The sequence below is a fragment of the Cyanistes caeruleus genome, chromosome 5 (assembly GCF_971803275.1).
Source record: "Cyanistes caeruleus chromosome 5, bCyaCae1.hap1.1, whole genome shotgun sequence".
Lineage (NCBI taxonomy): Eukaryota > Metazoa > Chordata > Aves > Passeriformes > Paridae > Cyanistes > Cyanistes caeruleus.
In genome coordinates this window covers 56,944,310-56,958,804 of record NC_141705.1, presented here as the reverse complement: position 1 = coordinate 56,958,804, position 14,495 = coordinate 56,944,310, and the positions used below count along the sequence as shown (strand labels likewise).

At 36.1% G+C, this 14,495-nt stretch overlaps 1 protein-coding gene across 16 annotated transcripts in view; it reads left to right on the top strand.

The window, feature by feature from the left end:
- Positions 1–14,495, top strand: part of LOC147653144 (uncharacterized) — a 161,224-nt gene that overhangs the window by 69,568 nt on the left and 77,161 nt on the right. The window contains exon 1 of one of the 16 annotated variants that reach the window (XM_086889317.1): positions 2,642–2,665. The exons of the other annotated variants lie outside the window; for them this stretch is intronic. The gene's annotated coding sequence lies outside the window, so the exon portion shown is untranslated. Of the gene's footprint in view, positions 1–2,641; positions 2,666–14,495 lie in introns of those variants that run through there. 16 annotated transcript variants of the gene reach the window in all.

The window sequence follows — 14,495 nt, the reverse complement described above, 5'->3', positions numbered from 1 at the left end:
TAATAACTTTTATAACCCAACCACCTTCTCTGTTGCTGTCTTCACAGCTAAATCTTCTCTTTGTGTTGGAGAAAAAAATCACTGAGGTTTCTAGCACAACAATGTAAGGCTGTGAATAACTACAGGAAGGATGCAGTGGATACTTTTCATACCACAGAGAAATTTAATGCATGGTAAACGCATTTAACTGTGAAGAATACACAAGGTCCTTGAAAATGGTAATTTAAATTCCATTTATTCTACTTATGAAATTCCACTTATTTTAGCATAGTATTGTCCTTATACTGGAATTTGAATTGAGAAAAAAAGTTTGGGAAAGAATAAATGCTTTTGTCCATAAGCACTTACCCATTGTCTGTATTTTGAAGTTTTTCACATAAAAGGCAGAGCATAAGTGCCCCAATTAGTTAGCAATATCCAAATTCTTAAAGTTTTCAGCTCTTAAAGCTTTAGTAAAAGTGGCTTTCAGTTATCACTAATAGCTTCTTTGAATCCTTTTGTTTTAGTCCCAAAGCTGAGAAATCAATGAAGTTGGCCAGTTTGATTAAATAGTTTTCTGAAGTCAAACTATTGTAAAGTTAGCCTTTAAAAACAAATATGCTGCATCGCCTTTGACCATTTACAGTTTTTCTTTGGCTCCACCAAGCATGTGGATGTCTAATCAGGGGATTATCAAGTAGACTAGAGAAATATAACAAAGTTATGTGCTCTAGTAAATATTTGTATAGCACAAGCCTGGAGAAAGTCCATGTTATATTTTACTGTTGATAATTTAATAACTCTGTGGCATGCCTGAAATGATACAGTAAATGTCAAGATGTGTCAAATGAGGTATCCTGTAAAATTTAATAACCTCATACTTAGGATGATGTGTGTGCATGGGTAGGTAACACTGTCATTGGAAAATATGTTTTGCAAGTAATATTTAGGGCAGTTATCTGAATTTTGCCAGAAAATATAGTGAGCAATGGCCTTCCATGATAGATGATAACAATGACAACATAAGTGACAAACAGAATAACTCATGCAGAAATAGTCCAGTGTATCAAATGATCATGGGGGAAACCAACAGATTTCATAGAGCAGTCAAAAGATCTGTGATTTCCTCCTGCTACAGAAAATAGCCCATACAGTAAACAATTGATAAAATGAAGTGAATCTGTGTTGCTTGTGTTTAAGGGATAGCATACAGCACGCTGTCTGCCACAGTAGTTTGTTTGCACTGAAATTAAGCAATAATGATTGAGGCACAGAGCATTTCCTGGGGATTAATGACCGTCTGGGAGGAGTTGATGGCCCAAGGAACATCCTGGCCATTAACCCCAGCCAGTCATTAATCCAAAGGAAATGCCCTACCCCGAGATCTTTATTACTCTTAGAAAATGAAAATGAAGAAAAACAAAACAGTAAGGACCTAGATACTTGTTCTGAAGGGTGAAGTTTCAAATCATTTAGTGCATGTAGATTTTGATAAAATTAATATCTTACCAGTTATTTAGCTGGAGTGCTTGGTTCTATCTAAAGCATCTTAGTATCATCTAGGCCTGCAGAGGCAAACTAGAGAAACATTATCTTTTTTTCACCTTTATTAATCTTTTTCTCAGTATGGAAGGCAACTTAAGTGTAATTGTAATGTGATTTAAGTAAGGTGAGTGTGTACTCTAAATAAGTATCTTTAAATAGTCTCTATAGTGTTAAGAGTCTAAAGTGCTGGCAATGCACCAACCAAACCTAGGCACCAGTCTTCTTATATTTAAAACCTTCTTTTCCTAGCTTTGCTATCAATGGACCATCTATACCTTTATAAGCAAAAGTGCTTGTAACTGTGACATTACACAAAAAATGATTATTCAGAAAATGTATGTATTGGATTTCTTGAAGTAAATTGTAAGTTAAGTTCTTGGATGTTTGTTGTTTCCTCTGTTTTTGTTTTTTTTTCTTTCCCTGAGCTGGAGAGCACTTCAGAAAATTTATTAAAAAAAAAAAAAAAGAGATGGCTGTTATTCAAATAGAAATTTGTCAGACTTAATGGTCTATCTCTAGCCATGTCTAATAGGATGAGAGAGGCTGGAATAGAAGTTTCAGTGACGCAACTTAGTTTCATGTCATACACTAACCTGTATAGGCCAGAGATTTGTGTATAATTTTCAGGGGTTTTGTGGGAATATGCATTAGCACAACTGAGTACTGAAAGATTTTTTTCTTGTTTTCTTAAAAGAGAAAGAAAGATTTACATTGTTCATATAGTTTAAAAAAATAGCTAATGTATAAATTTAAATCTCTATATAGGTGAATCCTAGGAGTTTGGCTAAATATCAGGAAAACAAATTGATGAAGACAAAGGTTCACAAAAACTCTGAGGCAAGATGCCTTTTTTTATTTTTTAATTCCCTTGTAACTACAATACAATTTGAATTAATTTGTTGTAAAGATACGTTGTGCTTTCTGTAATTTTATATAAAAATAATATGAATGAAGCATTATTTTCAAAAGTGAATGTAAAACTATACTTAGCAGTAGTTGTGGGGGGTATTCTTGGGGATCATAGTGACTGGCTTACTGCCAATCAGACAGAAAATTGAAATCCTATTCTTTTATTTTCATCCACAGAAGTATGTATATATAGAACAGAAATCTTCTAATAAAGAGCACTTCATTCTAGAAGGTAAAGTTAGAAGTCAGGACAACTAATAGCTTATCTAGAAAAATTTTGACTTCAACTGAAGTGTTATTTTGAGGAGAGAAGGTAAGTAACCTTTGGAGCAGTGCAAGAACAGGACAGTCACTGAACATCTTTGAATTACTCTTGATTTCTTACTTCCATCCATTTATTTCTAGAAGATATGTTCTGTTTTAAAACAGATTTATTTATTTAAACTCTAGAGAGTCCTTGACCAATGCTGTTCATGAGATCAGACAAGACGATTGCAACAGTTTGTTGTGCCCTATTAACCTGTTCCTAGGTTGTTGTGCAGTACTGAGAAAATTGCCTTTTCCCTGTTCTTTAGTGCCTCTGTGTCTAAAAAAAAAACATATAAATACTTATATTTTATTTTTAATTCTTCAAAGGGAACCAGACATATAATTTAGGAATATTTTAATAAAATGACTTCTGTTGTATATGTCATTGATAAAAAGATTTAGTCATTAGTCAAACAGTTTAAGAAAATGTTAACTCATAAACTTCAATGATTATAGTGCTGAAGCTATGGAGAAAGGTTTTCACATAAATACATTCTCCAGGTTAGTAGAATTTGCAGTGACTTTACTGGGACCAGGAATAAATGTTCAAATAAATATAAATGTTGTACTTGAATATATTTGTCATCTCCTGTGAACATGGAGGAGAACATTCAAAACACTGTAAAGATACTAGGACTTGTTTCAGAACTGATGAATTTGGCCTGTTTGGTGTGGAGGGTCTTTCAGTTAAACTCACTGGGATTTGTATCAAGATCCTGTTTTGGAATCTTTAGTCTTGTATGCATTTTAGAGGCATTTCCAAACTAGTACAGATTACAGCAGAGTTCTTTGTTTTCCCTTGCTTTATACTGACTACAAAAGGAATTACTTCTGTTTGGGTACTTGACATCCCTGTTATTTCCTTTAGAACAAGAGCTATCGTAGATATAGAAAGCTACATAAATCAGGTTTGTAGTAAATATAGTTCAAATCAGCATGTTGTATAGTAAAAGTGGAAGAATTAATATAATCTTTCTAGCAAACAAAAAAATGAAAACAGCTTTCTTATTAATTTTAAGAGGAAACAACTGGCTTCAATTTAAGTTCTTATTCCTCTCCTACTCAGGATGCTATTCACTAGGAAAGACCTTCAAGTACTGCAAAAACTGGGGAATGTATAGTAAATGTTAGCTTGGCATTTACAAATCTAAACAGCATATTCTATTTTTCTGAAAACACAGATACAAAGGTACAAGCAATGTCACTTCACACTAAGGGCTGGCGCTCACGACTCCATTCTGCCATTCTCATCTTGTGCTTGTGGCACAGTAGACTTGAAACACTAATATTATTTATAGAAAGAGAAAGGCCTTGGAAGGCACCAGAGCCACTAAGCATCTAGTTATTCAGTGGAGAGGGGTGAAGGCAGAGGTGCATGTTGAATTCCTGCCGTAAGATGTTTGAGAGGTGAGCACTTGGTTCTGTTAGAGCAGCTGAAGTCCCTCTCCCAGCATAACTTCAAGAATAATATAAGTTTCAGTAGGTTTCTTTGATGTTTGGCTTGTTGTGGTTTTGTTGGTTTTGTTTGGGATTGTTTTGTTATTGTTTTTCTTTAAATCTTCCAGTGGCCATGACAACCTCCAAAACAATTAAGATGTTACACATGGGGCTTGGAAGCTACATAGTCCTTCTTCTATTACAGAGGACTCAAACTTTTCCTCTGCTGTGATTAGTAGAAGCCATAATTGTGTCAGAGGAATAAAGGGACACTAACCCTTCCCTTGAGTCTTGACTACTACTACAGATGAATTCCTTGGAGCAGGTATGGACAGTGTTGTCAGACTTAGTGATGAAGCCTTCCCTCTAGCAGCAAGAGACCCAGGAGCTCACTAGTGCTAGAATCATCTGTTTATGGGCTGACAATTTTTTTCCCTACAAATTATTAATACCGTTTTTGAAGCATGAGACAAAACTCCAGTTCCACACCTTTTCCTGTTTTGTTCTAGTCATGGAACAGAAACCTTCAAACCTTGATTTTCCCAGTACAGCTTCTGCACAATGATTCTACCTGCTCTTCATACATACATGTCCATTTCTTTTCCAGGCTGCAGTGATAATTTGCTTTGCAAAGGATCTGAATCTTTTTAGGCAGAGTATAGTGGATTCTGCAAGTGCTAGACTAGAAATAAAAAGCAGTGGTAATCTAACCCTTTGCCATGTCTTAAAAAAACAGAAGCTGTCGTTACTATTGCACTGGTTTTTGAAGCTCATCATAAATGTCTACAAACTGGCCAGAGATCCTCAGGATCTCACGGTTAGGCAGGAATTAAGATCTCATGAGCTGCTCAGCTGTGTGGTAGCTCATGTTTTCAGAGGCAGGCATGAAAGCAGTAATGAAGGCACTCAGGACTTAAAAATGAAAACTTTTAGAGTTTGATTATATATGGTGGAAGCTGAATAGCCTTTTCATTATTTTCTAAATTCCACCTGAATTTTCAATTATATTCTGCATCTTTTTTTGAGTCTGTGACTGTTCACAGAACAAAAATCAAAATCACACCTTGCACCATTACCATATACGGCAAAATCCACTGCTTTTGGACTTTTAACATCAAAGCACTGTAAAGAGCATCTTCACAGAGATATTTACTGACATTCTTTAACAGGGTGGTCTGTAAATAGTCTAAAGGTTTGCTTACTGTATTTGCTTACATGGCTTGCATCTCAAGCATACAGTGTATTTCTTTTCTTAATCAGGAATCCCAACATGTTTTGGGAAAAGAAGGGAAATTTGAATTACCAGGTGCTAATTTTTGTCTCAGAATGAGAAGCAGCTAGGCTGAGTTGTTCCTCTCTGTACAGAACATACTGACCATCTTAAAGGTCTTTTCCAACTTAAATGATTCTAGATTCTGTGACCTGAAACAGTTTGCACTTTGTCTTCGAAGTAATTGAACCAATTCTAAACCTATATTGCTGTTTTCAAACTATGTCTCATTTTTCAGTCATGCAGACTAGTGAACTATAAACCAGAACAAAAAGTCACCAAAACAGTGTGAAAAACTTATTTTCTGCATACAAGAAGGAAACTGGAAGCACAGCCTTTGGAATAAGTGTCTTCACTCTACGTGTATGGGAAAGCTGTGACTGTCTGGGGACTCCCACTCTGAGCTTTTTGCACCCTGAGAAAAAGATGTGTTATGTTAATTTTAGTGAGATAAAGATGCAAAAGTCAGATAGATGCTCTTAAAATATATTCCAACTATTTATCAGGGCACAGAATAGTTGTAAAATCCTGTTAGGATTCTCTCTCAAGTAAATGCTCTCATCATCAAATAAAACTTTTACAGGGACCAAACTTGTAGCCATAAATGTGCTCCTGTGTTAAACATAGCTACCCTTTAGAACCATCTCGAGATACTTCTGTATCTTGAGATGTAAAGCTTCGTTTTCAATTTGTGATAGATGTTAGGAACAAGAGGGTATCTTTTTCTATATATTAATTCATGTAACTTGATTCTGCAAGATGACACACATTTACTCATGGGTTAAGATTATAATTGCATTTCAAAGCAATTCTCTTGAAACATTCTAAAACAGATTATGTTCTTAAAAACTCTCTTCTTTACTTTGCATGTTTTAGTACTACATCCCATTAAAGCTGTGTTTGAAGTTACTAGGATTTGTTAAAAATTTGATCATGCCTAAGCAGATAAGAGATTATATGCTTTATGTATATATTTGAAGGATTTGTTCCAGCTTGGATACAGTGTATTAATTGGCCACCTACAGTGAACAGCAGTGTTTAATATTTAGAACCCTTTTTCTCATTGTTTTCCAGGCAGAAGAGCATGTAAGTATTCTTTTAACTAAATTTGCTAACTTTCTGGAACACATTTAAACAACGTGTGCTACTTGTGTCATATTACATTAACTTCACTTCTACAGACAGGTTGTATACATATGTAATAAATAGCCCCTCAGGGATCAGATCTAGATTAACTGAGAAAAACTTACTCTGCTGTATGTTAAGTAATTTACAATATCTCAGTAAACATTAGAAAAGACATGTTTGTCTCACCAGAACAGGTTAACAGTGCTTCCAGACTCAGTAATGATTGTAGAATGTTAAACTATCAAATGGAAAGTTATAATCACTTTAAATAGTCTAATTTTTTCCCCTAAAACATCATACTATCTGGAGTTTGATACCATGATGTTTGTAATAATGCTGAATGTTTATGATACAGATTGAAAGTAGTAAAGGAAGACACCAGTTCTGCAAAGAATCTAAATAGAGTGACTTAAAACTGAGAGGGAGGCTTGGAGAGAAAACTTGTTTAAGTGGGTAATCTTTTATTTAAATATTGTTCCTTTCAAATTAAATTACAATATCTACATTTAGAGATGAAGCATGTTTTAGGCAGGCCAGTTTTATTTACATATGACAAAGTCTCTGTAGCATCTCTATTTCCATCAGCTCAGTTCTGCCTGGTAATTATTTAAATAGAGTTGTGACAAACGTGCTATCACTGGCTTTGGTTTTATGTTCCAGTTCCAGTATAATTAACAAAAAATCTTCTAATTAAGTGTGTGAAGGTTACTTCAGCAAACTTCAGATGTTTAACATGGACTTCCATTGCAACTCTAGAACTTACTTGCTACATCAGCCAGATAATGAAGAAAGTAAGATATATATGTGGTACACAAAAGAAGTAAAAATTGTCTTTTCTTCGTGTTAAATCCATGCAGCTGCTGGCTGCATTGATTGGCTGTGTAGATGTTAAGTTTTCCCTAAAAAAGGAGCACTCACCACATAGCGCTCATGTAAGCTTAGAATAAACTACATAAGAAGTGCAGTGATTTCGGAATTTAGCCTAGCTGCCTTGTCTCTCATACACAGAGGGAGATAGAAGGTAGGCTAAATTCCAAATGAGGAAGCATGTTTAGAATTCTGTCTTAATTGATCATTTAAGGACAATCATCTTAATTGTTTAATTACATTATTTAACTGTCTTAAACACAGGCAAGAGGCCCACCAGCATAGAGAAATAACAAACTGTAGTAAGAGTGGCTAGAGCAGAAGACCAAAAGCCCTGGGTTCTGGAGAAGCCATTTAACACTGTTTGCTTGTCCTGAACTAGAAATAATAAATACTTCATTATATTCAATCATTGGAGATCCTAAGACAAGCAACACTGTATTAATTATAACATTATATATTAGCTTTGCAACAAAAACAACGGCATGCTTTTCTATGTGAAGCAAAGGTAATTCAATATGCACTATGTAGGAATACCTTAGTGAACATTAATTGCATATGAAAATGTCAAAGCAACTAAAAAGCAGTCAATGCAAATGTTCATAAACATTGTGGCTACTAAGTTAAAAACCAAGGTGTCATATTTACTTAGTCACTTAATCTGATCTTACAGAAGCAGCTTGATTCATTGTACATGTACTGTTTGAGGGGAGAGGAGAAGTGTTTAAAAGAATGTAAAAGTAAGCAGGAAGATGGACACAAATTTAAGGGAGGACTGGTGAGCAATAGTCCTGTAGAGCTGGGGTCAGAATCCCAGAGTGCACTTACTTTCAGGTAAGCCTGACTTTCTCTGCTGTCCTGTTCCATTTGTTTGCAAAGAACAGTGGCAAAACCACAGTCATTTGTCTGCCAGCTGAGGACCTGACATAGTGAAAAATATGTCAGGCTTTGATAGAAGCTCAGAAGTGGAGTTTGGTGAAATTTACCTACAAATGATGCTTTGCAGTTATCCTCTTCAGCTTCATTCAGAGGGAATTCTGTGCTTTCCTTTTTTACTTATTCCTTTCTATCCAGGGAAAGCCAGAATCCAAGATGCAAGTGTTGTGTAGTGCCAGTAACTCAACATACAGGTTCATCTGTAATGAAATATAGTGCCTTTATTAAAAGAAAAAAAAAAATAGAGGAAAACCAGCGAGAGAGAGAAGTGCTGTTTTAGAAAGATATTAATAATTTAAAAAATTTACTGACATTGATTTTTAAAGAATGCTGAATTGTGTCTTATCATACCAAAAATGAGAAAGTAAATTAGAAACCTACCATGAACTTAAGAATTATGTGGACACAATCCCTGTTATTTTAAAGTGAGATATAAATCCAGAGATTTCTCATGCCATCATTTTGTAAATAATTACAGTTCTGCTGAATCTGTTGTATAAAGTTTACATGGGAGGTTCAGTGCACCCTTGCTCTTGTTTAGAACATTGGGAACCACCAGAGAGATGTTGACATATGGCTGCACTGTTTTAGTGCACGAGACATCGACTACATGGGAGCATAATAAACAGGAGCATAAAGACAGGTTTGTGCAAGCAGTTTGGATTGACCTTTTTGGCAGCTGAAATCCATCTTGAGTACATGGTGCTGATGTGGACAGACATGTAAACCTCATCTTGTTACGGTAACTACCAGGTTTACAAATATATTCCAATGCTCAAAATGTACATCATTCTAAATAAAGTGATTTTAAACAGGAGAGGGATTTCAGCAGCAACAATTCATAGTAAGACAGAGCAGAAACTTTCTCTTAAGTTTGTAGAATTACCCCCACTGATAAATAAAGAGTTAGATAAGTGTGTCTTACTCCAATAGAAATTCTTACAATCATTTCAGGGTGATGGCTTATTTAGTGTATTTTTTCCCTAGCAAAATATTTGACTAACTGACACAGTATTTTAATTTTGGCATTTAAAAAGAACAATCTATTGTCCTGTCAATAAGCAGTTCTAGTATAAGCATTTTCCAAATTAGGAATATTATAAATACCTTTTACTTTTGAACAACAGTGTCTGAATCTGGTCTACAGCAGTGTTCTTAGAAACAGAATGAATCCAATTGTAATGCATTTTTGAAGGACCATTTTTAAAGAATTTAACACTTTATCTTGAAACACACTTTTTGAAAACTATCTAACGTAGCCAAATTTAGTTTTCTTTTAACAAGTCTTAATCTACTGTTGCATACCAAAGTATGAGCCTCTTTGTATAGCCACAGTAATGTTTGGATTCAAGACTATAAAGCAATCACTTGTTGTGATAATAAATATTAAGGTTTAATCTTAACTGATGGGATGTAGGCAAATGTCACCTCACAGTTTTAAGTTCTCATTATGTCCCCAGTAATTTCTTTTTAAAGTGGAAGTACTGTGCACATGATGTGTGGACATTGCCTATCAATTCTAAATAGTTATGCAATAATGAAAGAGTACACCTTTAACTTGTGAACATACTTAAAGTATTGTGAGTAGCATACTTCTAACAGTTTTCCTAAATTTATCAACTCACCAGTTAGTAAAATCCTGAAATCATCAAAAGTAAGATGAAAAAAAAATTATTATTATTATTATTATTATTGTTATTATGATGATGATGATGATGATGATGATGATGATGATGATGATGATGATGATGATGAACAGTGAAGATGGAGAAGAAGGTGGCAAAAAAGTAATTACTCAATATGCACAATAGAGAAGCTGGTTAGCAAGAGATGTTCCTTGGATATCACAAGATATCTTTAAAACAGGAGTGGCTGGCACTATCTCATCATAACCACACCCCTAGCTTTACCTTTGGGTTTTTGGAAGAACTTTTCTGGAAGGAGGGCTATATTTTACGTGTGTGCTTGTGCATGTTGAAAATAGTGATGAGGTAGTAGTCCAGAGCACTTGAAATTTAGTGCACACCTAGTCACGTATAATACAGAGTTATAGAGTGAGAAACATACTTCTTATATTGAAGTCCTATTGCAGTGTAAACTTTTCACAATCTGTTGTAATAAATACACACTCTGATAATCTCTTGTTTAGAAATACAGAAAGCATGAACCTCTGGTGGCTGACTTATCCAAGTCATGCAACAAGTGCACTCTTTCATACTCTTCAGTACAGTTCAGACAAAAACTACAGTTTTGCCTAGAATTTGTGGCCTGAAAGTGCCACAGATTCAACCTTGAAATTTGTCAGTTTCAGAGGTTTTTAAGTCAACATAATCACAGAATAACTGATGCTGGAAGGAGCCTCTGGAGGGCACCTGTTCCAAGCCAGGGCTCAAGCAAGAGCACCTGGAGCCAGTTAGGCAGGACCCTTTCCAGACATCTTCTGAGTATCTCCAAGGAAGTGACTCCACAGGCTCTCAGCCTGTGCCCATGCTTGGTCACCCTCACAGTTAAACCTGAAGTTGAGGGAACATCTTGCATTGTCCTCTCACAGGACACCAATAGAAAGAGCCTTGATTCATCTTCTGTGCCCCCTCCCAGCAGGTATTTAGATATACATAGGTAAAACACATCCCCACACTCTCTGAGCCTTCTCTTCTCCAAGTAGTGCAGCTCCAGCTCTCTCTAAGCCTTTACTGGCATGGGAGGTGCTTGCATTTTTTATGAATTGTATTGTGTGGGTTGATTTACATAAAGATGTGACTTATGCTCTTGTGCTGTTCCTGGAATTTGCCCAGTGAAGGTGGAAGACCCCTGTATTTGCTCAGGAAAGCTTCTGACTCTTAGGATTTCTGTGATTTGGGTTTTGCTGTTGCTGGTACTCACTGGTACAAAAGCCACCAGTGCAGAATAGGTTGTCAGATACTATTCTTTCATTTAAACATCCTGAATCTTAGGTTCATTTCAAGGCTAGAAATAATGGTATGCAATGGAAATCAGTGTCCTTTTTCTGGTTCTATAATGTAACCCTATATAATTTTCTCATCCTGAGGAAGAGGCCTGATGCTATGTTGCTGATATCACAAATTATTTAAGGATTAAACCATTTCCCTATCTCCTTTTTTTCTTCAGAAGGGCAAAAATATATGAACATTTCTGTATTCTGGGAGTGGCAGAATTGGAGTCAATTTGCTTTGATTAGGACAGCAGGCAGAGGGGGAAAGTGAGAGGGGAAGATTGGCCTTTTGTCCCTCACCTGAACCTTTAAGGCTGCCTTCTCCTTGCCTTTCTTCCCTTCCCTTACACATATTGCATTACCCTACCCTGGACTCATGCCAGGTTCTAGAGAGCATGTACCCATGCCAGATTATGGGGAGAGAATTTGGTCTCACAATGTTTGCATTGTGTTTATTCATTAAAAGTGAGGGTGCTTTGAAAGTAGCCACATTTGAATCTGTAGCTGTCCTTGTATGAAGCAGGCCTATGAAATGCTCTATGTTGCTAATGTTCATACACATTTGGACAAAACAAGTATATTTTTATATGGTTTTAATTTTAGAATCATTGAAGTGGTATCCTTGGTTCTTGCTGCTAGTGGAGTCTAGTATTGTTGTCCTCACTTGAGCAAATCTCCTAGTGAGATCAACACAAATTCTGCCTAAGGAAAAGGTTAAAAAATTGGCTTATAGAGTAAGCTGTGCTTCATGCAGCTTCTCTTGGTAGCTCCATCAATTTGAAATCTCAAGTACTGGAGATCTTTTGAGCACTCCAGTTTCAGGGACAATACGCTGTATGAGCTCTAAGAATGTCTTTTGTTGGTGAGGAAAACACATGTATAAAGATGTTAAAAGCTGGCTGTTCCACTGGAATGAGTGAAATCTTAAATTTTACACAGTTCTACATTTTTCCACTGAGGGATTTCTATTTGTTGTTATTCTGGTTAAAGTGGTACTTAATCCATCAGTAAGAATTCCATGATAAAATTCAGGCTGTGCCTTGGGTGACCTGTCAGAAACTGTATATCTTATTGCTAGGAATCTTTTGAGACTTGGGATTTGATTTTTCTCCTGCACATATATGAGATGTCTTTGGCAAAGGTCACATAAGTTTTAACCCACAATATTAAGTCACAAATGAAATGGGTTTAAGTGGTCTTGCCCTACTCCCCTGTGAGTGCTTGCTCACATCTCAAAACCACCGTATAATTTGTCACAATTCAACATGATTATCTGTCTTTGCTCAGGAGGACTATAATAGCTAAAGAGTAAGTTATATTGCAGGTAAGGATATAGGATTACTGGTAGAGCTGATTGAAAGAGCTTTCTAAACTCTGGGCTAAGCCTATCTGACCCTAGCTTACTTTCTTTTATTTATTTATTTTTTTCTTTTTTTCCTTTGGTTGTCCTTCAGCTTTTTAGGTTTGTTTTTACATTTTTCTTCACTGGTGTTTTTTGGGTTTTTTATTGTGCTTAAAAATACCCTCGACTGCACCAAAAATGCCAACCCAAAATAGGATAGGGAACAAAGGTTCAGCTGACAGTGTGTAAATAGACCCAGCAATCCCTGATTCAGCTGTCCTCCCTGCTCAGCACAGTTTTTCAGCATGTAGACAGTGAAGCATGTAAATGTTATTTTCTAAACACTGCATGTCCAAATGATCTAGACGGGATCATGGAACAGAACCTGGTTTGAAAAGCTGCTCTCCCAGCCGCTCCCCCTGCCCGCCCCACCGGGGGGCTTTGAGAAGCAGGGCATGTTCGAGTTGCCAATCAAGCTCTTATGTAAAGTCCTGCTAAAGTTCAGTGCACTTTTTAAAGTATTTCGGGGTTTGGTACATTTTAAAGAAACACTCCTTAGCATAATGAGCTGTGCATATCTTCTCCATGTTCATTAGTTGCATGCTAATGGCTATGTTTAAAATTCCTTCTTATCTTGTTTTCTGATTGATGGGAACTTGAACCAACCTCTAGACTTCCAGACCTTGCTCAGTTACTGTTGTTTCCATTGGCAGAATAAATCATTTGATGTGAAAAGTATTGTGCACTATTCTGATTCCTTGTTCAATCTTATGTTATATATTATTTATCAACATCTATTTTGATTTCTCTGGGTATCTGATAAAGTTCTATATTATATGACATCCTCTATTATTTAACAGACCAGCAGGATTTTTTACCTTCTGCTGTTGCAACATAGGACAAAAGAATTGCATGCCACTCTTTTTATTTTTGTCTGCTTTTCTTCTTTGCTGTAGCTGCTTGGGTTAAAAGACAAACAAACAAATCTCTATGGACTTCAAAGAGATCAAATTAAAAAAAAAAAAGCAAATAATTTCTTAAAGCTAGGCTGTTTTGCTGTGTTTCTCTCCTGTTTTTCTTTTCTTCCCCCTTTTTTTTTTAATTCTGAAAAGAAATAGCAGGCTGTAGGCACTGCCTGTGGCTTGCTAGCCTTGCTTCTTGTGTGGTCTCTGCAGACTTTATGATTTATTCAGCTAATGGGAAAGGAGCATGACCCCCAGTGGCCACAGAAAGAGAGCTGCATGTGGGTTTAATGCTTTCACCACAAAAATGTCTGCTATGACTAAGCTGTGTGGCTGAAGTCACTGTCTGAATGGTGCTAAAAAGGAACTTAGGCATTAAGTGTGCACTATTTACTATAGATTGGCTCTTGGGATTAGGCCAAGGGTTTCTTACTCAGTTTCAAAGAATAGCATGGAAGCTGCTAGGAAAATTAGAGCTGTGCAATTTATTTTTACCAGTCTCCCCAGTGAGTGACCCAGTGAAGGATTTGCCTCATAACACGTTTTTTTTCATCAGTTACTGAAGAGCAATTCAAAATGTACTGGTTTGTTTGGGAGTTTTACGGGGCTTATTGTTTACATTTTCCCATCTCCTACTTTTCTTCATGTTAATATGACTTTCTAACATTATTTTTCTTCATGTATTGCCTAGAACTGTAGAGGAAAACAGGTTTGGACATTTGAGCATCATTGCTTGAGACCAGTTACAGCACTAAATCTGATTAAAAGGATGAAACTGTGGGCTAAATTAGGAGTCTGCCCTTGTCTTTGCTCAAGAGAACTGCAGAGCCACAAATTCTTTATTGGGAAGAAACTGAA